We start from the raw sequence: 22,650 nt of genomic DNA, 5'->3' as shown, positions 1-22,650 counted from the left end.
CCTATCCCACAACTCAGATCACAACCCAAGCCAAAATCACGAGTTGGACACCCAACAAACGAGTCATCCAGGCGCCCCAGAAAAATGTATCTTTTCTCGCTTAATTTTGTAGTTTTATCACTTTTTCAACTACCATATTTTTTCATGTACTAATTATTGTCACAATGTACCTAGAGGCCCCAGACACTTAGCTAGCATTGGCTTTATGACCTTTGATATATAGACATATACTGATTCATATTGACACATACATTGCTGTGCTGATCTATTTGGAAAATCTCTTCAGGTACCTTTACAAGTAATTTATGTGCCCCTAAAGGAAATGCAATTAATCCTCAAGCATTTTCCCTTTTCCTCCTAGATGGCTAGAGATGGTTGTGGCTGTGGCGTTGCCTCGTCCACCTTCCCCAACCCAGTCTCTGCGAACCTGGAATCTGAGCCTACGAGCTCAGATGTGCCTACGATGCTCAGATGTGCTGCCAGCACAGCAGCCCTTACTCAAGTCTTTGGCCCATCTTCCAAACCAGATTCCTCCCCTCAGCCCTATTACATAGAGATTCTGGAGACATCACTGAACAGAGAGATGGAAGAAAAGGAGGAAAGAAAATTGATGCTTTAACAACCCACCTATCAATACATGAAGGTGTGGGAATGTGTTCGTGACAACTGGAAAGGCTTGGAAGGGGTTACTTGATTACCCAGAGGCCTTGACTGTGCAGGCTCTGACCTCTACACAGCTCACCACTAACTGCAACCTCCACATGGCCCCTCCATCTGCACACTGGGGATTGTCATATGATTAGCCTCACGAGGTTGCTGTGAGGTAATGTATGGAGGAGGCTTGGCCAATGACTTGTACCTACTTGTACCTATATGTGGATGCTAAGTTAACCATTTATTTATGATCTCCATAACCTTGCAACTTTAGGGGGGCAGTAACAGGATAGACAGTGTATTTTTCATTCATTTGATAAACACCTTCTTCTTTCTGAAATCCCAGTTGAATTGCTGTGGGGCCTTCTGTCATGAGGGCAATTAGCCCACTCAGGGGTGTGGGGTGGGTACAGAGCCACCTGAAGTCCCAGGGTAGCATGGGTTGGAAAAAGGTTGAGCCTGGTGTGTTAGGGAGTCCTGGTAGGAAGCAAGGCTTGCTTCCGGGATGCTCTCTGCAGGTAAATAAGTGCCTGGTGGCTGCCTGAGGACTGCCTATTGCTTCCAGAATTACTATCCTGTGCCCACATAAAGTCTGGTGCCTGGAAACCTCCCACGTGGGTGCTTTGAGCATTCTGCTGGTCAGGCAGTGCACTGCATCAGGAGTCCTAGGACTGGTTTCTAGCTCTGGTTCTTCAGCCAGGGGGACTCTGTAAGTTGTACCTGTAAGTAGAGAGATGACCTCTTCAGGTGATTCCTCCTCAGCCTCTTCCATTGTACTGAGAATTGGGAAACATCATAACCCCAAACTCCCTCCACCCAGAGAAGTGCTGGAACACTTAAAAGTGCTGGAACAGGCCCCAGAGGGTCTGAGCGCGTGCGTGAGGGGCTTTTATTACTCAAGAGCCCACTTGCTGACTTCAATCCTTCTGCCCTTCTCCACCTAGGCCTCCCAGGGGCCATCAGGGGCCGTGGTTATCAGGGGTGCCCACAGAATCACCTCTCTGGTGATTCTGGTGGTGGGGTCTCAGAGCCAGAGGCTGTCTGACCTTCGCTGTCAGTAAAGGTTCTCTAGTGAAGATGTTGTAACTGACAGGGGCGGCAAAGACACCGACTAGAGGATTAATGCTTCAAAGTCTAATTTACGAAGTTTTGGCAAGTCAGCCGCCCAGGGAGGGGAGGGCAGCCCGCTGAGGGCAAGGGAAACAGAGGGAGGGGCGCGGGGGACTGTCCAGAAAGAGCGAGGACTACAAACTTGCAGAAAGACACGCGACCTTCCGTCCCGAGGGGTACGGGGAGCGCCGCCGTGTCCCGGCCCCTTCCCTCAACTTGTCCAGTCCCCAGTGCACCTGCAGGGGACCCCCAGCACCCCCCCACCCCGGGCGTGCCCCCTGCCCCGCTTCCCCAGGGCGCCCCGCTCCGACGGGGCAGAGGGACGCACTGCAGAGGGACGGCGGGGGAAGCGGGTGGGCGCAGCTGAGTGCGACCCCCGGCCGGCGGCTGCGTCGCGAATTCGCGACCCGCGGGTTCCCACCCGGCGGCGGGGCGGGTTCCCACTCGGCTTGGCCGAGGTTCAGCCCGCCCGCTGCCGCCACCGCCGCTCCCCGCCCCCCTCCCGGGTCCCTGGAGGCTCCGCGGCTGCCGGAGCGAGAGGTGGAGCCGAGCTCGCGGCGGCCGCGCAGGAGGGAAAGTTCGGCGGCGGCAGGAGCCGCGGGGACTGGCCGGACAGCCCGGAGGGCGCCTCAGGGTGAGTCGGGTCCCCTCCCGCGGCAGCCGGGTGCGGTGCGCCGCGCGGGGGCGTCGGTGCGGCTCGCGGGTCCGCGGAGCCCGGCCCGGCTTCCTCGCGCTGCCCGGCCCGCGACCCCGGGGCGGCTGGTGCCGCGGGGAAAACGGTGCCGCGCCCGGCCTCGCGCTGTCCGCGGGCCGCGGGGGTCTGCGGGCGCCGGCGGGGGAGGGGGCTCAGCGCGGCGGGGCCGGGGCTGCTCGGCGCGGCGGAGGGCGGGCGCCTTCAGGGGGACGCGCGAGGACGCGGAGCCGGCGGCCGGGGAGGGTCGCGGCCGCTGCGCGCCGGCGGTCACTCGCGCTCCGCCGCCCTCTCTCGTGGCCTTTGCCTGCTTAATCGCGTTCTCGGACGCCCACCGAGAAAGTAGCCGCACACGTGCCGCCTGACTACTTTGCGGGAGCCGGTGTGTTATTTTTGCTGCGATGGGGAGGGCGCAGGGGGCGTGCCGAGGGCGGCCGGTGGGCAGCGGGCTCGCCGCCCTGGAGCGGGGCTGCGGGGCACGTGTCCGAGGGGAAGCGCGGGCCGCAGGACGCCGGGAGCGAGGGTCTAGTACGGTCCGTGGAGAGCAGCTTCCGAGGGCACCGTCGGGGGCGGGGGGGGGGGGGGCTCGAAGGGCCGGGAGGAGGGGGAAAGCTGCGCGAAGCGAAGGCGAAGTTGTTTCCGGGACACTTCCTGCACCTGCAGCGCCGTCGGTGACTTTGAAGTTGTCTTTCCATCGACGGGCAAAGAAAGAGCGACGGGAGAGGAAGAGAATTTCACAGCAGTGTATGTGCGGCAACAGCGCGGATTGGGAAACACGAGTGAATCGAGAGTGGTTATTGCGCAAACTCCACTTTTTCTGATTTCAAAGCCTTGGAGTAGTTTTTGCTTAAATGTCTCTAGATAGGTCTAGATAATAAAGATAATTAACTGCTCTCTCACGTCTTTTTACTAGAAATTTACATTTAATTCTACTGGATTTCTTGGATTTTGTTAACATTGTTCATACAAGGCAGTCATAATTATTATAGTATTACTTGCATCGCGAGCATTAATAAGCCCTGGGCAGTGCTGTCATGTTGTTAATTGGAAGGAGAAAAGTCTTTCAAACTTGGGAATAGAGCGTATAGGGAAAAAAACATAAAGCCTTAGTCATAAATAGTGACTCGAACACGTGTAATAGTGCTTAGTAGTATATGGGATCCTGTGTTGTTTTCCCAGAGAATGTTAGTTCCTGGAAAGCAAGAGGTGAGCCATACCCAATAAATATTTAATAATTCCTCTGCGTTGAATTACTATATGTTCTCTAAATTATACAATATTGAAATACTTTAATTTTGTTCATCTTTGTGTTCCTAAGCTCATATGCCTGCTTGCAAGCTGCACTAATGGGCTTCAAAAGAAAATCTCAAACTTTGGGATTCACCAGTTTACAGTGAAGCAAACATTTGCTTTGCCATCCCAGGTACCTGGGCTCCAAGCAGCCTCTCCCATTTATCCAGTGTATAACCTTGGGCAAGTCACTTACCCTTTCCCAGCTATAGTTTCCTATTTTGTAAAATGCCAATAATATTCCTCACCTTATGGAAGAATGAAACAACATTTGGAACTTATCCCACTGCCTGGAGCACATGAAGTTCTTCATAAATGTTGTCTTCTGCTTCTGTCTTCCTTTATTTCTAGGAATCCTCAACTCTGGGATGTTTCAACATTTTTTTTTTTTTTAAGTTTAAAAATCCTGGGGTGCCTGGGTGTCTCAGTGGGTTAAGCATCTGCCTTCAGCTCAGGTCTTGATCTCAGCGTCCTGAGATCCAGTCCCACATTGGGCTTTCTGCTCAATGGGGAGTCTACTTCTCTCTCTCCCTCTGCCTGTTGCTCTCCTTGCTTGTGCTCTTTCTATGTCAAGTAAATAGAATCCTCATTAAAAAAAATCCTGTGCAATCTTATTTTCCATTCATTCATTCAACCTCATTTTGTTGAAGAACCTCAGATGCTGCCCTATATATATTGAAAGTGAGGAGCTGACCCTTTGAGGGTGGGAGTGGGCAATACTTCGGGTTTTCAGGTTTTTCCTATTGGTAAGAACCCATCACAAGGTCATATCATGGTGAATTGTACTTCCCAGTCCACTTATCGTTCTAGCTCTGTCCTTAATGTAACATGATTACGTTGAAAAGAAATAAAGGGAGTTCTGTGAGGGTGCTCATCTCTCCTGTTTACCCTGACTGCATGCTCCCAGCTCAGTGCCTAGCAGAGTGTAAGGGTTTCACAACTGTGTGTTAATTTAAAAAAATTTTTTTTAAAAAGATTTTATTTATTTGACAGAGATCATAAGTAGGCAGAGAGGCAGGCAGAGAGAGGGAGGGGGAAGCAGTCTCCCCGCTGAGCAGAGAGCCCGATGTGGGGCTTGGTCCCAGGACCCTGAGATCATGACCTGAGCCCAAGGCAGAGGCTTAACCCATTGAGCCACCCGGGCACCCACAAGTATTTGTTAATTTAAATGCAGAATGTAATGAAGTTATTCTTCAGGTCACATCCTTTATATATAAATATATATATTCATGATGAAAGGAACTTGGGATTCTAAATGATGGCCCTACTATGTATTAGGGTTGATAGAGGTTATTAAAGAAGCAAAGCTTAGGTAGACTTTATTACCTATTGATTTTGCCCTCCTGATAAAGCAGTCTTAGCACATGTATAAAGCCAAGTTGAAGCAGCAGCTTCACCACTAGGGGCCTCCTCTGCATAGTGTATCACCCTGGGCTGGCATTTATTGCCCATTATTCTGTCCTTTAAGGTAGCAAAGGAATTAAACTTCTTCGGTTCTTGACACAGAATACTTTATTACAAAAGGGCAACCCTGTGTGAAAAGCATTACCAAAGGCCTAAAAATAAATGAAAGCCATCTCAAATGATGGATTTGGTACCATTTTAGAATCACTTTAGAGGTTTAAAGGAGATTTGAGGATGGGCTTTTTACACTGCATATCCTTATATTCAAATATATGATTTTAAAAATTTTCTAATAAAGCAAATGTATGATTTTGTTGTATTATCTTCAAGTTTTTAGGTATGTCTTTGGTGAAGCTTATTTTTTAATCTTTTACTGTGTTTAAAATTGCTTTATCTCCTAAATATGTACTTGCAGCACTAACAATAATACAAGTTGTTTCTCAAGGAATGCTCTCCTGCTAGTAGAAGCTTCTGGGGTCTCCTTCCTTCCTTCATCTCTCTCCCTTTTCCTTCTTTCCTCCCTCTCTACCTCCCCCCTTCTCTCTCTCTCTCTCTCTCTCTCTCTCTCTCTCTCTCCCCCTTTCTTTCTTTCTTTGGAGACCATGTTAAATCCCAACTTTAAGAAATATGTTTCATTGAATTCCAAGATGCGTCATTGAAAGGCACTTTTCTTCTGTGAGTTTTTGAAAAGACCTCTTATTTCGAAACTCTAATTTGAATGAAGTTAGTCATTGAGACGGTTGAACAACTCAAAGGTGTGTTGGTGTTTTTGTCAGATGTAATTTGCTATTTGGTAGAAAAAAATACTGACAATATATTTAAGCACACATTATTACTGAAAATATTGCCATATTGTTTGCAAATGAATAAGAGAATATTCCAGGTTTTCTGTGGCATTTAATTATAGTGGCAAACTAAACATCATCGGTTTTTAAAGTAAAATTAACAACAGTTAGAAAAGAGTTAGAGCATTGTATTGTAGGCCCAAACTCTTATCAAGGGGTTTCTTCTCTTAGCAGAACGCTTCTGAATTTAAAAAGTAATTGGACATTCAATTCTGACTTTTACATGGTGAGATTTTAAAACAAGGCAATCTGTTTTTCACTATTTTTCTTCCAAGGTCTGGATCTGGACTCTTTAGGGAACTGCATAAGAGGAATAACTTTTGTATAAAGGTCATAGATAATTTTTATTATCACTTTTCTTTGATTAAGTGAATTATGTCTGGATTATGTTTTGGATTCTGAGCATATCAAAAAGTTACACAGATCCCGTCTGCATAAACTAATACTTTTCCGGAACAGTAAGAGTACTGTTTTCACTGTCACACATTCAGCCTGCGAGGGTGTGGTGTCCCCCTGTCTCTCCTTCCCAGGTTGATGCTGGGTGTAAGCCACAATGATAGGTCTATAGCTATATCTGGGATGAGGGATTTTAGTTTGGGCCAGAGCCCCTGAGCTCACCGAGATTATAGAGGCTTGAGGTGGCAGGAAATGAACGTCTTTATACCTGGGAGTCATTTTTAGGACCCACCGCGGGGGAGGTGCCTCCTGGAGGGACAGAATTGGTAACTGTTTGCTAGAGTTTGCAGTGGAGTGTTTGGAACCTATCACTTAGTGAAACATCACCTTGCCACATAGATGATTTTTGTTGTTGATTTTAGACAATGTTAAATGTAACATTTGGTTATCCTGGGGTCAAATATGATACTTTGTTTAATTATCACACACAGGGATGTTTGAGTTGATGTAGGAAGAGGGAAGCAAGAGGCAGGGAGGAGGTAGAGGGAACTGTCTATTTCTACCCAGCACTAGGGCCTGCCTGATTTTCATGTTTCCACGTGGTACAGGGCTATGCAGCTTAACAATAGGCGTTGTTCACTTGTGACTTTGAGGTTGCTCTCATCTGCTCTGTTAATGCGATTACTGATATGGTGGTTTTCGACCTGGGTCCTGGGTACTCTCAAAAGTGACTTTCTAACTTCTGCCTCCCATTTGTTAGAGGTTTGCTAAATTTAATGCATCAGTTAATGCATGTAAACAGAGCTGCTGCCAGCCCACGGGGTACCCCTTGGTGGCATCATAAACAGGGAGTGAACTGGACTTCAGCCTCACTCACCTCCTGCTGGGAGCTCTCTTGTGTGGCACCATGTACACAACCGTGTGCGATGCTCTTATCTGGAAAAGTGCCTGGCACATAGTAAATATCACTGTTGGTGGTGGTGGTTATTATTTTTGTATTACTGATGGGATTGCTTTCAGGGCAGATCATTTTAGTACCACAGTAATCTGGAACAGATGATTCAGGTGAATTTAGTGCTTGTAATAACATTTCGAAGGTAAGTGATTCATTTCAGCTTTCTTCTTGCACTTCCATTATAGTTCTCCTTGAATGATAAAAATGGCTAACACTTAGGGGCCCTTACCCACCTAGCAGCTGCTCTGCTAAGCGTGGCCGTGAGTCATTCATTAAATCAGCACAGCTACCTCAGGAAGCCTGCACTCTTAGGATTTGCAGTTTACAGATGGGAAAACTAAGGTTTAGAGGTTGTGTTGCCTGCCCCAGTGCGGTTTGTGAGTTCTGTGCCTAGGCCTTGGGTTCACATCTAGCCTTTCTGGTCTGTGACTTGAGCTCCTAACCTCTGTGCAATCTTCGAGGACATGGAGAAAGGGGAACCCTCTTACACTGTTGGTGGGAATGCAAACTGGTGCAGCCTCTCTGGAAAACGGTATGGAGGTTCCTCAAAAAGTTAAAAGTAGAGCTACCCTATGACCCAGCAATCACACTGCTAGGTGTTTACCCAAATAGGAAAATACAAATTCAAAGGGACATATGCACCCCAATGTTTAGAACAATGTTATCCACAACAGCCAAATTATGGAAATAGCCGAAGTGTCCATCGATTGATGAATGGATAAAGAAGATGTGGTGTGTGTGTGTGTGTGTGTGTGTGTGTGTGCCCGCAAGATAATGGAATATCACCCAACTATAAAAAAGAATGAAATCTTGCCCTTCAAACTTGCCATGACATGGATGGAGCTAGAGAGTATTATGCTAAGTGAAATAATTCAGTTAGAGAAAGACAAATACCGTACTGTGGAACTTAAGAAACAAAACAAATGAGCAAAGGGAAAAAAAGAGAGGTAAACCAGATAACAAACTTTACCAGAGGGGAGTTGGATGGGTGGTGGGATGGATGAGAAAGGTGATGGGGAGTGAGGAGGGCATCTGCTGAGATGAGCATTGAGTGATGCATGAAAGTGTTGAACACCTGAAACCGATATTACCACTGTATGTTAATTGGAATTTAAATAAAAACTTAAAAAAAAAACCCTTTGTGCCATCTTTTCTGGCACGAGTACTCACTGCCTTAGCAGTCTAGAAAACATGTTAGTGTTCCGAGGGTTCACAGAATGTGAAAACTTTGATTTTCTTTAGATTATTGTATTTATATCCATTTCTGGACACGATGGAGCAAGATGACAAATGAATTTTTTTCAGGAAGTCTGCTTCAGCATTTTTTATTTACAGATTTTTGTGTGTAGCTTTTTCTAGTAGCTCGAAATACAATACAATGTGGTACAACTTATTTCTGTACAACATTTAACTTCCTATCAAGGTACTTTGCCAGCATGTTATAAACAGAATATATGAATAAAATCGAGTGTGTGGGTTGCAGAATATTAAGGTGTGAAGCCTGGAATCAACCATCCATGCGTTCATCAACACATATTTATCATTTGCCCCTTAGATTAAGGTATGCTGCTGGACACTACAGAAATGGCAAGCAGTGGAAGACAGCTTGAAAGACAGTGGAGAGGAAAGTGTTTGAGCCTTGGGAACTAGGCAGTCCTGGGGTCTGAATCCCAGCTCTACCATTGCCTGACTGGGACTCCTGTTCTCATCATTGAACATCTCTGAGTGCTTAGCTTCTTTGTGTACATGAGGGCGTGGGGGGTAATCATACCTTATAGGATGTAGAAAGAATTAAAGGAGTGGTTTGAAAGGAAAGAGCCAAGCCACCAGACATAGTAGGTGCTACGGACAATGGTGTTCTTCCTCTTCTTACTTCTTGCCCTCTTTTCTTTTCCAAAGATTTATTTATTTATTTGAGCGAGCGAGAGAGAGAGACGGAAAGGGTGCATGTGTGCGAGCCTGAGACCAGGGGGAAGGGGCAGAGGGAGAGGGGAAGTAGACTCCCCACTGAGCACGGAGCCCCTCGCAGCAGCATTATTCATCCCAGAACCCTGAGATCATGACCTGAGCTGAGATCAAGAGTTGGACCCTTAACTGACTGAGCTAGCCAGGAGCCTCATTCCCCTCTTCCTTTTTATCTGTCTCTTTTCATCCTTTCCCTTTTCTCTCTCCCTGCCCACCACACCCCCCCCCCCTTAGGGGGGCATGGTACAGAAAGAAATATCCAAAAGAAAAAAAAAAGAAAAAATATTTAAATTTAAGGTAGAGTGTGATGAATTCATTTAAAATGTTACTTTCTGGGTCTCCCTCTTGGGGCCTGGGACAGATGTGGTGTTGGGTGATCCGTGAGCTGGTGCTGGTGTAGGGTTCCTGTCACACTGGGTGCCTACCCGGGCCGGCCAGAAGACAATGAATTCCAGGAGACAAAGGGAGCTTGGAGCTCAGGATAGGTGCCTTATTACGTGCTTCTAGCTCCTTGGTCTCCTACTGTAGGGTTTTTCCAAAAGCAGCATGCTCTTTTAGCAAGGAGCTAAGTCAGAATTATTGTTGCCCGTTCCTCTCTAGATGGTCAAGACGTAGCTGGAATCACAGGAAAACAAAACTTTTTTTTTTTTTTTTAATTTGTTTCCAGTTGGAGGTGTGGTTAATACCCCCAGATCTGTTTCACAGGAAGGTAAGCCAGGGCACAGGGCTCAGTATAGAGTCCTGCTGTCATTTCTGTAGAGTGGGCTGTGTTTTAAGATCAGGGAATGTTTTTAGAGAGATGTGCCTAGTGGTTTTATGATAATGGGCCACCTTGTTTGGTGTCCAGGGTAGATGCTATGTGCAGTAGGGAGGAAATGAGGGTTTTACAAAATCATTACAGTTCGGGACTGTCTACCTCAGCCAGGAGCAGGAGGCTTCGACTCATTATTTATTATGCTTTGGCACAGAGACATAAACCAGCCCTTCTGTGAATAGGCACACAGAACCTACCCCGGTGCAAGAGAAGCTTGATTCAGAATTTTTAAAAAATGCAAAACATTTAAAAAGAGTATCAAATTGAGGAACAGTCAATCTAAAACAAGTTACTGCAATTTTCAGAAGCCCATTTTATGGAATTAGTAGAGTTTATTGAAATGGACAAGCAAACTTAACAACAACAGCAACAACAGAAAGATAGCTTAGTGGAAAGAATAGTCCTTGAAATGAAATCCAAGTTAGTTTATATGGTTCTTGGGAGGGTTAGAGGAAGGAGGGTGTGTGCTGAGCGCTCTAAGTGAGGAAGTACAGGAACCAGGGGACTGCATGAGAAAACAGTACCTTGGTGAACAGGGTTGGCAGTGGGAGTCCATTCACCCAGCTTCACAGCTCCGCTCCTTCTTCACTGTGTGATCTTGGGCAAGTTCATTAATCCCTCAGAGCCCAGTTTTCTCATCTATAAAACGAGGGCAATAGTTCTTACCATATTGGACGGTCTGCTGATTGATTTAGATAATGTATGTAAACTGCTTAGCACATGGTAAATATTGCATATCAGTGGTTATTACTACAAAGACCCACAGGAAGGATGCATGGAAGAGAAGACAAGGATCAAGGAGCTTTTGGAAGACCAGGAAGAGCATCCTGTATCTTCCCTGGACCTTGACTTTTCTAATTCTACTCTTGGATAGTTTTAATGTATCAAGTTCTAGATGATTGTAAGCATATATGTCTTGAACACCCACCATGTATATGTTACTATGATAAGATGCTTGGGTATGGACACCAAGCCCAGAAAACCACCTTTGGTATGCTTATGTAACTTCCAGTTTTAGATCGAAAGGAACAAGGTGGTGGCTGGGACTTAATGTTGAATAATGAATTCCTACTGTCCCCTGGCTACTTTAATTAGCTGTCCAAAGGAGAGTAGCAGTCCTTTTCTTATTTCCTATCTATTATATACACAAATGGATAGGAAATAACTACTTCCTTTTGGCTATTATAGATGTAAGTAGCTCAAAATACTCAGGATACTTTTGGATATCTTATTTGCATAGAAATAGGATTTATTTAAATGCCACTGTGGCTACATAATGAGGAACCAAGGGAGGAGACTTGTGTTCTGGGGGGAATTTCTTAGGATGTACCTATGACGTCTGAGCTCCAGCTTCCACCTAAAGCATGTTCTTTGGTGGTTCCTTTTGGTTTTTCACTCATGGCCCATAGATTTCTGGGCCTGAATAACAGGGGTGAGGTCAGTTTGAAGTGTGTGTGTGTGTATCTCCAGATGGAGGTGTCGACAAGTTGCTATAGAAAGAGACTAGATTGGTAGAGAAAGGATTCCAGAGCTGACTCAGTCTGTGGGGATGAATACATTCTTAATCCCTAAAGTAGGAATTTAATCATTGAGACTCAGGCCATTTGAATGTAAAGCAATGACATTTATGGGCTGTGAATGCATTCATCAATCCAAATGGTGGTCGAAGCCAAAATCTGAGCATAGCACTAGTAACCTTGTTGGATCAAGTAAGCTGATTCAACATCTTGGGTCTTGAGTTGTCTCAAAAATGGTTTTTCTTTGAAGAGAGTATGTTGTTCACTCAAGTAATTAAAAATCTTGAGGATGTTTTCCATGAATATCCTTTGGGAATAGAGGAAAATTTATCCAGCTGCACTGGAATTATCTTTCTGTCTTCCGAGAATGAGTCTGAACGAATACCTGGGTCATTATTAGTGTGGAACAGAGACATGAGAATACTTCTTTAGACTTTTCATTCAGGACCGATGCCTTCATGTTCATGTTCTGGGAGAAATGAGGTAGGAGTAGTTGTAGGAACTGTAAGCTTTTTGGATTCTCTCCCACTCAAGACAGTGACCTCAGGAACTGACTGTAGAAATGATTTGCTCACTACCTGGACTATGCTTTCTTTTCCATCCTTTCAAGATGGTGAATTTTATTGATGGCCATAGGGTGACCAGTGAGTATTTATACTTTCCACCAGTGTGAGGCGGTAGGAGGCGGGTATTGGTTCTTTATAGAAGCTTCTGGTGGCTGGAAGTCATGAGGAGGTGTTTGTTTGACTTGTGGTGATGGTCCAGCTCAGGGTGAAGAGACATGGGAGGCACCTGCTTCTCTAGATTCCTTTCCCTTTTCTCTATAAGTGACTGTTTGATTATTCTTGGGGCAAATGTCATGCCAGGGTGAAATGGACAGGTATTACTGTTTCTCCTAATCACTTAGGAATGAGGGTCAGAGAATGAATGGAGGAGCTTTGAATAAAGCTGGCCATGTTTATTTTATCTAGATGAACTGGAAGTCTTTGAAATGGCAACAATGCATATTTGAAAGAGATGCATGGGCCCCGGAGGATTTGTAGACTTCATTTAATAGTCTTGTTCATGACTTGCTGGAGTTGGAAATCACAGGAGAATCATTGGTTGACAAAAATACATCAACAGGATAAGTGTTTTCTGAGATCATTTGGTCTAACATAAGTATTTTGCAGAAATAATAGTGCCTTAGAGATCATTTTGACCGTATCTGTGTTTTGCAGATGAACAGAAAGAGGTCCAGAGAGGCACAGTGACTTATCTAGGATGACCCAGCTATTTAATAGAATTCCATTATTAGGAATGGAACTCAGGTCCATTGTTTCCGTAATGTGTCATCACAAGGCATGATGACCAGCTGGCAGGTAATTTTAGATGCCCCTACAACGATGCTGCCTAAATACCTGCCCACTCTCGGGTTGTTTAGAATCTGGTTATGGCAGTCCTGCTGTGTGCTTGGCACTGTGCTCAGGGCTAGAGGTACATCGATGAAAAGACAGGGGTTTCTGACTTTAAGCAGCTCGCAGTAGAGTGAAGTACAAAGCAGGGAATGTATTGTCAAGCTGCGGCTTAATGACATGTGGGGATAGTAAGTTCTCAGGGCCCACTGTGAGGCCAAGGGCATTGGTTTTTATTTCCTGTTGACTTGACAACATCAGAAGGGGAAATCGCGGCAACCAGCTTTGTGGGTCCAATGGACTCTAAATGCTCTCAGCTTCATTTGTGCATATCCAGCTAACGGGTTAAAATGTGAAATCTTTTGTTCTTTGCACTTCGAATCTATGCTTTTTCTGGAAAGACTTGGTAAGAACAGTTCTAGAGGAATTTGTTTGAGGACACAAATGAAAAATGGAATTGTTTGTGCCAAAGAGAAGTAAGATGTGGATATGAGTATCATTGTAGCTAAGTCGGGGGTTGAAAAATTGGTTTTTCAGGTAAAACGAGGCCCGTTTTATCCTGGGAATGCGGAAGTGGGAGAAGGTTAGGAAGAAATCCACTCTGTGCTAAACACGATTTGAAGTACTTTATTTGTGGAATTTTTTAAAAACCCATGCAATTATATTTGAGGAACTGAGATTTTTATCGATGAACTACCTCAGCGGGGTTAGATCACTATGACAGGCAGAACCAGCGTTTGAATGTAGGTCTGTTTGTCACGAAAGCTCCTACTTGCAAAACTGTCACTGTACCTCTGTTAGTACCAGGCATTACATGATGGCAGGCACTGTCGTTGCTTCTGTGTCCTCAGATCACGTAGACTCCTGGAGCATAGAGATGGTACTTGACATAGTTTTTCAGTGCATCCCAAGGAGTATGTAGCACAGTGTGTAGGCACAGTGGGTTCTCTGTGCTATGCATGGAATGAACAAATGCAGCCACTTAAAAGTCAACAGGCTTAGTAAGCAAGTGGGTTCATGAATGGGCAAGTTGCCTTCTAGGATCTTTGTATTTGCATGCAAAGCCGGCCTTGGAGAAACCGAACAGATAACCCACCTTTAGAAATCTCTTCCTGTGATTTGCAGTTCATAAACATGCCTGTTTTTAACTATATTCCTGTGTGCTGTTTGCTTACTTTGTGTTTTCTTAAAAGCTACCTATGAACAAATTATATATTCATAATCTTGTGGCAGGCTGGGTGGATTTAATAGTCAGGAATGCTTCCAACACATTAAGTGTTCTTGAGCATAATAAAAAGGAGGACTAATTATCTAACTGAAAAGATTATTACAGAGATATTGGACATCTTGACTCAGTGGGATTTTTGACGGCAGCAAGAGTGGTTAGGAAAAGACAGCTCTGAGAAACAGCCAAGATGAGTGTTTTGAACCGAGTTATTTTATTAAATCTATGGTGTGGGTGTACCTATAAGAAAGAGGACAGGACTAAATAATGCATGGAGTGTCTGGGGTTGGAGTGGTAATTTGAAAGTACGTGGCTGGTGTTCGCAGTTGGAGCCTGTGAGGTTTTACATTTAATGACTATACCTTTCCAGGAGCCATCTGTCTCTCTCTTTAATAAGCAATATTCCTTATCAGGCCTGATTTGTGTACATTGATTACACCATTATACTTGTTAAATATTAAAGCATTTTTCCCCCTTGTGTAAAGTCTAATTAGGCAAAATGTTCAGCGCAAGCCCAGCATTATCATTCAGAATCACAGCCTGGTCATTACCTGCGACGTACCTCAGGTTCCTGATCATTTGTTTTTTGTTCCCGCCCCACCCCCCCTTCTATCAGAGTCCAGTGTAACAAACATAGTGCCTGGAAGTTTGATGAGGTGTTCAGCACTGTTGAGCTGTTAAGAAAGGCCCTACTACAAAGATTATGAAACCTCTTAAAAATGAGTGGAGAAATTTATTATCTATAGTTTGCTGCATGAGTCAGGCTTCTGAACAGATATGTCTGATAAAATTAATTTTTACTAAATTAAAGAATCTTAAAATAGTTTGAAAGGATAAAAATACAAGTTACTATGATGTCTGGAAGAAGGGAAAGCCAGTCAGGAAGTAGCTGCATGTTCTACATACTTCTGATAAAAAGAATTGTCCATCTCAAGCCTCTGTCCCTAGAAGGGCCATATGGTAATCCATTATGATCCTTTTCAACTTATTTCTTCTGTAAGACTAGTTCAAAAATTTATTTGCATCACTGATTTAATAGCAAGCATTTAATTAGTCCAGGGCCCAAGATAAGATTATTAATCACTCTGATATGTTTGGTAAGTTATCTCACCTCATTTTGGGACAACCGCTGTAATGGATGTTGTCTTTTTTCTTTTTCTTTTTTTTTTTAAGGTTTTCATAATACTTTCTCATTTATTGTTTAAATTTCTAAAAAAAAAAAAATCTACATTCTACCATGAACGTGCACAAACACACAGGCACATGTGTGCACACATGTGTGATCGGGGCTGATTGGGCGTTGGGAATAGGCCCAGGTTATTGCATGATATTCTCAACGAGAAGAGCTTTCAAGCTGTAAGTTTCATGTGATGTATGTTATCAGGCAAATAGGTTTTTCCCTCTCAGTAGCCCCAGCAGCTCACCTTGGGGTTTTTGAAAGTGCATTTATCCCTTTACAGTTGCAAATAGCAGTGGCATTGCGTCCTCTTTATGCACTGTGGGAAGCAGTCTGAATATCTCCTTAACGTGAGAATTTATTTTGAGTTGTTTTTGAGTATAGGCAAATCAAAACGACCTTTGGCTCTGGATTAAAATACAGATACAGAGATCAAAGAATGGAAGGAACTTAAAGATTTTCCCAAACTTTTCTGCTTCCCAAATGGGCAAGCTGCCATTCAGAGAGACGAAGGGGTTCAGCCAAGTTCACATGGGTATTAGCAGCAGGAACTGGAGCTCTGTTGTCCCACCGCACTTTCTCTTCAGGACAGTCCGAGACCCTTGGCAGAGGACGGCGACTGGACCATTTCCCGTATCCCAGGCCCTTCACAGGTATAGGGTGCCCTTGGCTTGGGTAGGTTAGAAAATGTCTGAAGGAAGGATTGCTTCCTTACAACCAGCTGAAGACAGAGAGGCTATAATCTGAATCTAGGTGGGGTTACAGAAGAATTTACATTTTATGTTTGCTAATTGGCATATTGCTAGAAACTGAGAACTCAGAATCAATGCCTGCATTTGAGAATCTCGGCGTTCAGTGGGGAGTTAGCAGGAGAGGAGATAGCTGTCCGGGGATGGCCAGGGGAAGGTCAGCTGCCACTAGGCCAGACTGGGGCCCAGCTGGAGAGTCAGGTACTCTGTTTCAGAGGCCCAGAGCCTGCTGTTTTCAGCCTGTGATGGCCATTATCAGGCCCCAAGGAAGTCATTGAACCCCAGGCCCCAAGGTTGAGGCAGACCCAGCAGGCACAGGGGTTAATTTACGTTGACAAATAATTACGGAGATGCTTAATGACAAGGATGTGGGTCAAGCACGTGGGGTCTAAGCCCAGTGTGTTTGGGTTAACTATCTGCCACATACTAGCTGTGGAGCTTAAGCAAGTTACCTTACCACTCTGAGCCGCACTTGTTTTGTCTATAACACGGAATAAATAGCAAACATTTATATTATACTCACTACGTGACAGCTGCTGTCTCAGAGCTTTAGGAATATTCGCTCGTTTTTTTTTTTCCATTTTATTTATTTTTTCAGCATAACAGTATTCATTCTTTTTGCACAACACCCAGTGCTCCATGCAAAACGTGCCCTCCCCATTACCCACCACCTGTTCCCCCAACCTCCCACCCCTGACCCTTCAAAACCCTCAGGTTGTTTTTCAGAGTCCATAGTCTCTTATGGTTCGCCTTATTCGCTCGTTTAATCCTCACAACAGTGCTATGAGGTGGGAACTACCATTACTCCCACTTTACAGATGAGGAGACTGAGGCCCAAGAAGGTCAGTGTTATCGCTCAAGGTTACACAACTATTAAGGGTCAGAGCTGGGGTTTGAGTCTTGGCCTCTGTTGCTCTTTAGCTCTCTCCTATGCTGCCTATCACCAGAATGAAGATTTTTTGTGAGGATCAAGTGGCATAAACATATAAGTATCAGCTGTCATCGTGAGTTGTAATAAAGTTAATATTGCCTTAATAACAACAATAAAATCTACAGGATCAGCATCTTCTTTTCCCATAGACGGACTCCATAGAAGCCAGATCGTAATCAGAAAGTTGCTTAGACTCTGACAAAGGTCATACAGAGAGAATTCAGGAGACTTTTTCCACTGTCGCTACTGCTCAGGGTTGGTATCACCAACGTAGAGTCTGCCAATGGGGTCCGCTCGCTTGAGTTTCTGGCCAGGACTCTGTCTCAGTTCCGGGGGCTTGCAGACTTTCTCTGCCCCATGTAGCTCTGAGCTACCAGTGAGCACCTCTGTAGTATTGTCCCCCTCTTGTCATCCAGACAGTTAAGGTTAGATATGCGAAGGGCATTGTCCATACTGCAGAGCTAACCACCACTACGGACAGAAGTCACTAAGAACAACACCCTGATGCTTCGAGGAAGTCTTTCAACCACAGGTGGAAGTCATTTTTTGACCAGCTTCCTCCATTTTGCGTCGAGTTTACAGCCTGGTTCTCAGAGAGCAGTCTTCTTTCCAAATTACTTTGCTGTGGAGTTTAGATATTATTTTGTTTTTGTTCTTTTACATCGTAGGCTATGAATAAATGTATGTATATGTAATGTGTGTGCACATTTTAACTTATAATAATAAAGAGAATAACCACCAGATAAACATCTAGAACGTTCTCTTTGAAGCCCCTCGCCTGTGCTTGTTGATCGCATTTCCTTCCTTCATCCTGCCCCCACACCCACCCCAGGGATGAATGCTCTTCCAAATATTGTTATTTTTTCCTTGCTTTTCTTTACAGTTTTACCACAAATGTGCATCCCCCCGTAAGGTATTGTTTTTGTCATAAGCAGCTGAGTTGGAAAGTTTTACTAATGCCTCAAGATGTACTAGATAGAAGTGACTAAAATACGTTGTGAGAAAGAGCAAAATATGCATTTTCAAAGGAAATATCTGAACATCGGGTTCACAGCTCTTGAAAATCTTCTTCACTCTGAGGGTATAGAAAGCATCAATACAAGATTTGTAAGGGGATTTATTTGGAGAAGCCGTTGCTGTGAGTCCACCTCACCCCCTTTTCCTGGAAGAAGCACGAGGTGGGGGAGCTGTTCCTCAGCCCCATCCTGGAGAGAGGTCGCCCAGAGAGCTGGGAGCGCATTGGACTGGCTCTGACTCCGGTGAGATGTTTTGGTGTTGGGCTGAGTGGGGAGCAGCTGCGATAGGGCTACCCTCACTGCCAAGTTTGTTGGAGTGATTGTGCAGTTTTCCCATGGACCAGATGTAGCCCATGCAGGGATGGAGAGCCAGCCAGGAGCCGTTCGACCTCTGCCCAAGTGACACAGTCAGCAGAGAGATGATCAAGTGAATTTTAGGGGCTTGGGTGGGGGTGGCAAATGGAGGACTTGAATGCATCACTTATATCACAAGGATTTTGAGGGGAGCCCCTGGAGAACCCATAAAACTACCCAAAAGAGACAGGGAGTCGGGTTTAAGTAGCTACTGGTTCAGAGAATGCGAAGCCCTCTGTGCTGGTGAGGATGCGTTTGCCTGCATGTAAATGAAAGAACAATGGTAACACAAAATAGAAGTTTATTTCTCTCTTATGTAGAGTAAGTCAGGACATAGGCAATTTGTGGAAAGGATGGTGGCTCCACACAGTTAGGAGGAACAAGTCTAGTTCACTGCTCCCATGGCCCTGAATGTGTCCTCAGGCTCATGGTCGGGGGAGCTGCTAAAGCTCCAGCCATCATGTCATGTTCCAGGCAGCTGGAGGAGAGAAAGGGCAGAGGAAAGGTCTGCTGCCCTATCTCTTTTAAGGATCCTTTCAGAGTATACCCCCATTATTTTCACTTGTATCTCATTAACCAGAGTTTAGTCACGGGTTCACATCTTGCTCTGAATGAAGCCAAGAAATCCAAGTTTGTTGTGGGGCAGCAATGGGCCTAGCTTAAAGTTTGGATTCTTTTTGTAAAGACAAAGGGGCTACTGGGTCTTGGGAGGCAGCAGTGGCCCCTATCATTTTATTTTAATGGCAGTTGCAGTCAAATAACAGCAGCTAGCAAGCAGGGCAGGAAGTGGGTTGAAAAGATAGAGGCCGGCAGCCTGCCTATACACATCCTAGCTGGGGGTATGGGGTGGAGCAAGAAGTCCCCCTTTTTTTTTTTTTTTTTGCCTTACTGAAAGGGTCCATTAATATATCAACCTTTACATTTCATTTCCTGAATCACAATTGTGTTTTGTGATTTCAACTAAATTCAGGATTTTGTTACCTGGAAGTGGCAGAGAATTATGGGGCCTGCTAGAATTTCCCTTGAGTAGCAAAGGGAAAATATACCCCTGAATAGTATATGAATTTCAACTTGATAAGATGTTTTTTTGAATATTTTATATATTTATTTGACAGAGATCGCAAGTAGGCAGAGAGGCAGGCAGAGAGAGAGGGGGGAAGCAGGCTCCCCGCTGAGCAGAGAGCCCGATGTGGGGCTCGATCCCAGGACCCTGGAATCATGACCTGAGCCAAAGGCAGAGGCTTTAACCCACTGAGACACGCAGTCGCCCTGATAAGATTTTTATTATACATAAATACTATGCCTTTTCCATACCTAAAAAATTAAGAATCAGCCTGTAAAATCACCTAATACCCAGACCATATTTAAGTTTTTCTTATTTTGTAACTGGTAATGGATGTCAAGCAGATTCACTGTGGTGATCATTTTGCAATATATACAAATATAGAATCAATTACATTGTGCACCTGAAACGAATATAATGTTATATGTCAATTATACTGAAAAAATGCATACTCTAACCTAGTAAGTCTGCTTATGAGGGTTTATTCTTAGGAGAGCATCAGACTATTATGCAAAGATACAAGTGTAATGTAGGAGAGGTGTGTGGATGGGTGTGTGGATGGGTGAAGTAGGTGATGAGGTTAAGAAGGGCACTTGTGATGAGCTTCAAGTGTTGTGTGGAAGTGTGGAATCACTACATAGTGCACCCGAGGCCAATATTACACTGCATGTTCACTAACAGGAATTTAAATAAAAACTAAAAAAAAAAAGATATAGGTAAATCATGTTCATTGAAGCCTTATCTATAGAAAAAAATTCTAAATACCAATCAATAGGAAATGGTTAAAACATTATGGTACCTCCTGAGAAAGGAATTATTAGAAGTCCTTAAAAATGATGATATAGATGATTACTGATGTGAAAATATGATTAAAATACATTGATGAGTAAAAAAAAAAGAATTTTCCCTATGTCAAAAAGTATCTGTTTCTTTGAATCTCATTTGCAAAAGCTGAGCATGTGCGTTAGCTGTATTCCAGATGTGTGGAAAAGCATGCGTAGATTAGCATGTAGTGTTACTCTGTCAGCAGAAGGACCTAAACCTCTCAGCACACACACTCCCTTATGCATTTCCTCCATTAAAGATGAAAAGTCTTAGGACGCCTGGGTGGCTCAGTGGGTTAAAGCCTCTGCCTTCAGCTCAGGTCATGGTCCCAGGGTCCTAGGATCGAGCCCCGCATCGGGCTCTCTGCTCAGCAGGGAGCTTGCTGCCTTATCTCTCTCTGCCTGCCTCTCTGCCTACTTGTGATCTCTGTCTGTCAAATAAATAAATAAAATGTTAAAAAAATGAAAATTCTTTTTTAGGAATTGAGGAGGTTAGTGAAAATCCATATCGATATAAAACATTGTGTGTCACACGGCTGCTGACTCCTCAATCAGAAAGCTTGAGACAGTGGAGTCTGACTTGGTGGTTATCTTGGACAGGGAATTGATTTATTCTTAATAATGGAAAGTACAGGTCTTTGAAGTGAGAAATAATAAATCTATTTTACACTTAAATAGAATTTCACATTGACCATTGGTAGAGCGTGGCCCTTAGATGCGATTTTGTGATGGTAACATGCTGTGAGGAGCATGTTCCAAGTTGACAAGAATGCTTTGTAAAACTGTGTATTTAGAATATATGGATAGGATTGATTTAACTTAAGTCAGGTTTACTGGACACCTTCCATAGGAAGCACTGCCATGTGAAACAAAAGGAAGAGAAAACTGAGTTTGACAGGCTCCCCTGACCTGATCTCCCCAGCTCTGTCCAGATGTTCTACTTTTTGTCAAATTCTGTGATTAATCGTCAGAAATCCTCTTTCGCTGCTACCCCATTCCCCAATATGTCAGTATGAGGCGGGGGTTAAGAAGAATCATCATGATACTTTGTGAAAGTACAGGTACTTCCCTTTTTAGTTATTACTCTTATATCCTCTTAATACTTCCAAAATGAATTTGAGATGTCTACATGATCTACTTTCAGAAAGAGCAAATTAAGAACAACAACAAATCCAGTACAGTCAAAGCTATGTCACCAAACTTTTCTTCATAGGCTGCGGTAATACACGGGTATACAGATCGCAGTTCATACAGCGAGGTAGTGTGTTTCACAGTGACATAATTTATAGAGATCCACATATGTAACTTTTTTGCAACTTGGTCTATTGCCAAAAGTAAAGCGTCTGTGAATACTTCTTGCTTTTGATATCTATTGTGAACTCTTGAACCTTGACGTTATTTTTGTTTATTCTTTTAACACATGCTCATCAAGCCTTTGCTATGTGCCCTGCATTGTCCTGATGCTGGGGGGAAACCACGTAAAGACACAGCTGCTTTTGATTCTAATTTCAGGGTCAGGGAAATTTAATATCTAAGTGAAACGAAAGGTCAGCCACTGGCCAGTTAGGATTTGTTTTCATGTTCTGGTTTTCAAGAGATGGTACTTGAACCCAGCAGCTAATTCTGGGACATGTTTTATGGCAGCTGACAAATAGGGTTAACCACAATAGACAATTATTGATCTTACACTGGTGTGTCCTGTAGAGACACTCTTAAAAACTCTCTGCTTTTTTACTTTAGGAAATTAAGAAGAGTCTTTTTGAGTGCAGATTTGTTAGTTCATAACCATCAAAGCCAGTAGGAAGAATACAATTAGCCACAGCAGTAGTTTATTTGAAAACATGTAATTTTTAGCACACTAGTGCTAATCGAGATTGTAATGTTAGCTTATATCACCTGATTCTCGTAACTTGGAAGGTTGAGAATGGATTGTAAGAAAGGGTTTGGCAAATGACACTTTTTAAAAGAAACCGTCTTGTTTTCTGTGCGCTATCAACGCCTTACGGTCATACAGAATTGAATTCCAAAGGTAGAACTGCGGCATGTCCTAACAACTTGGTTATTATTTGACCCAACATTTTAATTTATTTTTTTACATTTATTTTAATTTTATTTTCTGAACTATTCGCCATGGCAATAACTTAAAAAGAAATTCTTAATATAGAATTATAGAGGATGTTGACAGGTAAATATCTGTAGTGTGTTGATTAAGAATTAAATCCTAAGCAAGAGTTTTTTTTATATTGTGGTAAAATATACATAACAAAAAATGTATC

The 22,650-nt window shown here is 43.8% G+C and overlaps 1 protein-coding gene across 1 annotated transcript in view; it reads left to right on the top strand.

The window, feature by feature from the left end:
* The first annotated feature begins 2,304 nt into the window (after positions 1–2,304).
* CSGALNACT1 (chondroitin sulfate N-acetylgalactosaminyltransferase 1) overlaps positions 2,305–22,650 on the top strand; it is a 332,179-nt gene continuing 311,833 nt past the window's right edge. The window contains exon 1 of the mRNA XM_045997357.1: positions 2,305–2,398. The gene's annotated coding sequence lies outside the window, so the exon portion shown is untranslated. The remainder of the gene's footprint in view (positions 2,399–22,650) is intronic.

Source organism: Meles meles, chromosome 2 (genome assembly GCF_922984935.1).
Source record: "Meles meles chromosome 2, mMelMel3.1 paternal haplotype, whole genome shotgun sequence".
Classification (NCBI taxonomy): Eukaryota; Metazoa; Chordata; class Mammalia; order Carnivora; family Mustelidae; genus Meles; species Meles meles.
The sequence above is the reverse complement of the archived record's forward strand: the minus strand, read 5'-3'. Positions and strand labels throughout refer to the sequence as shown.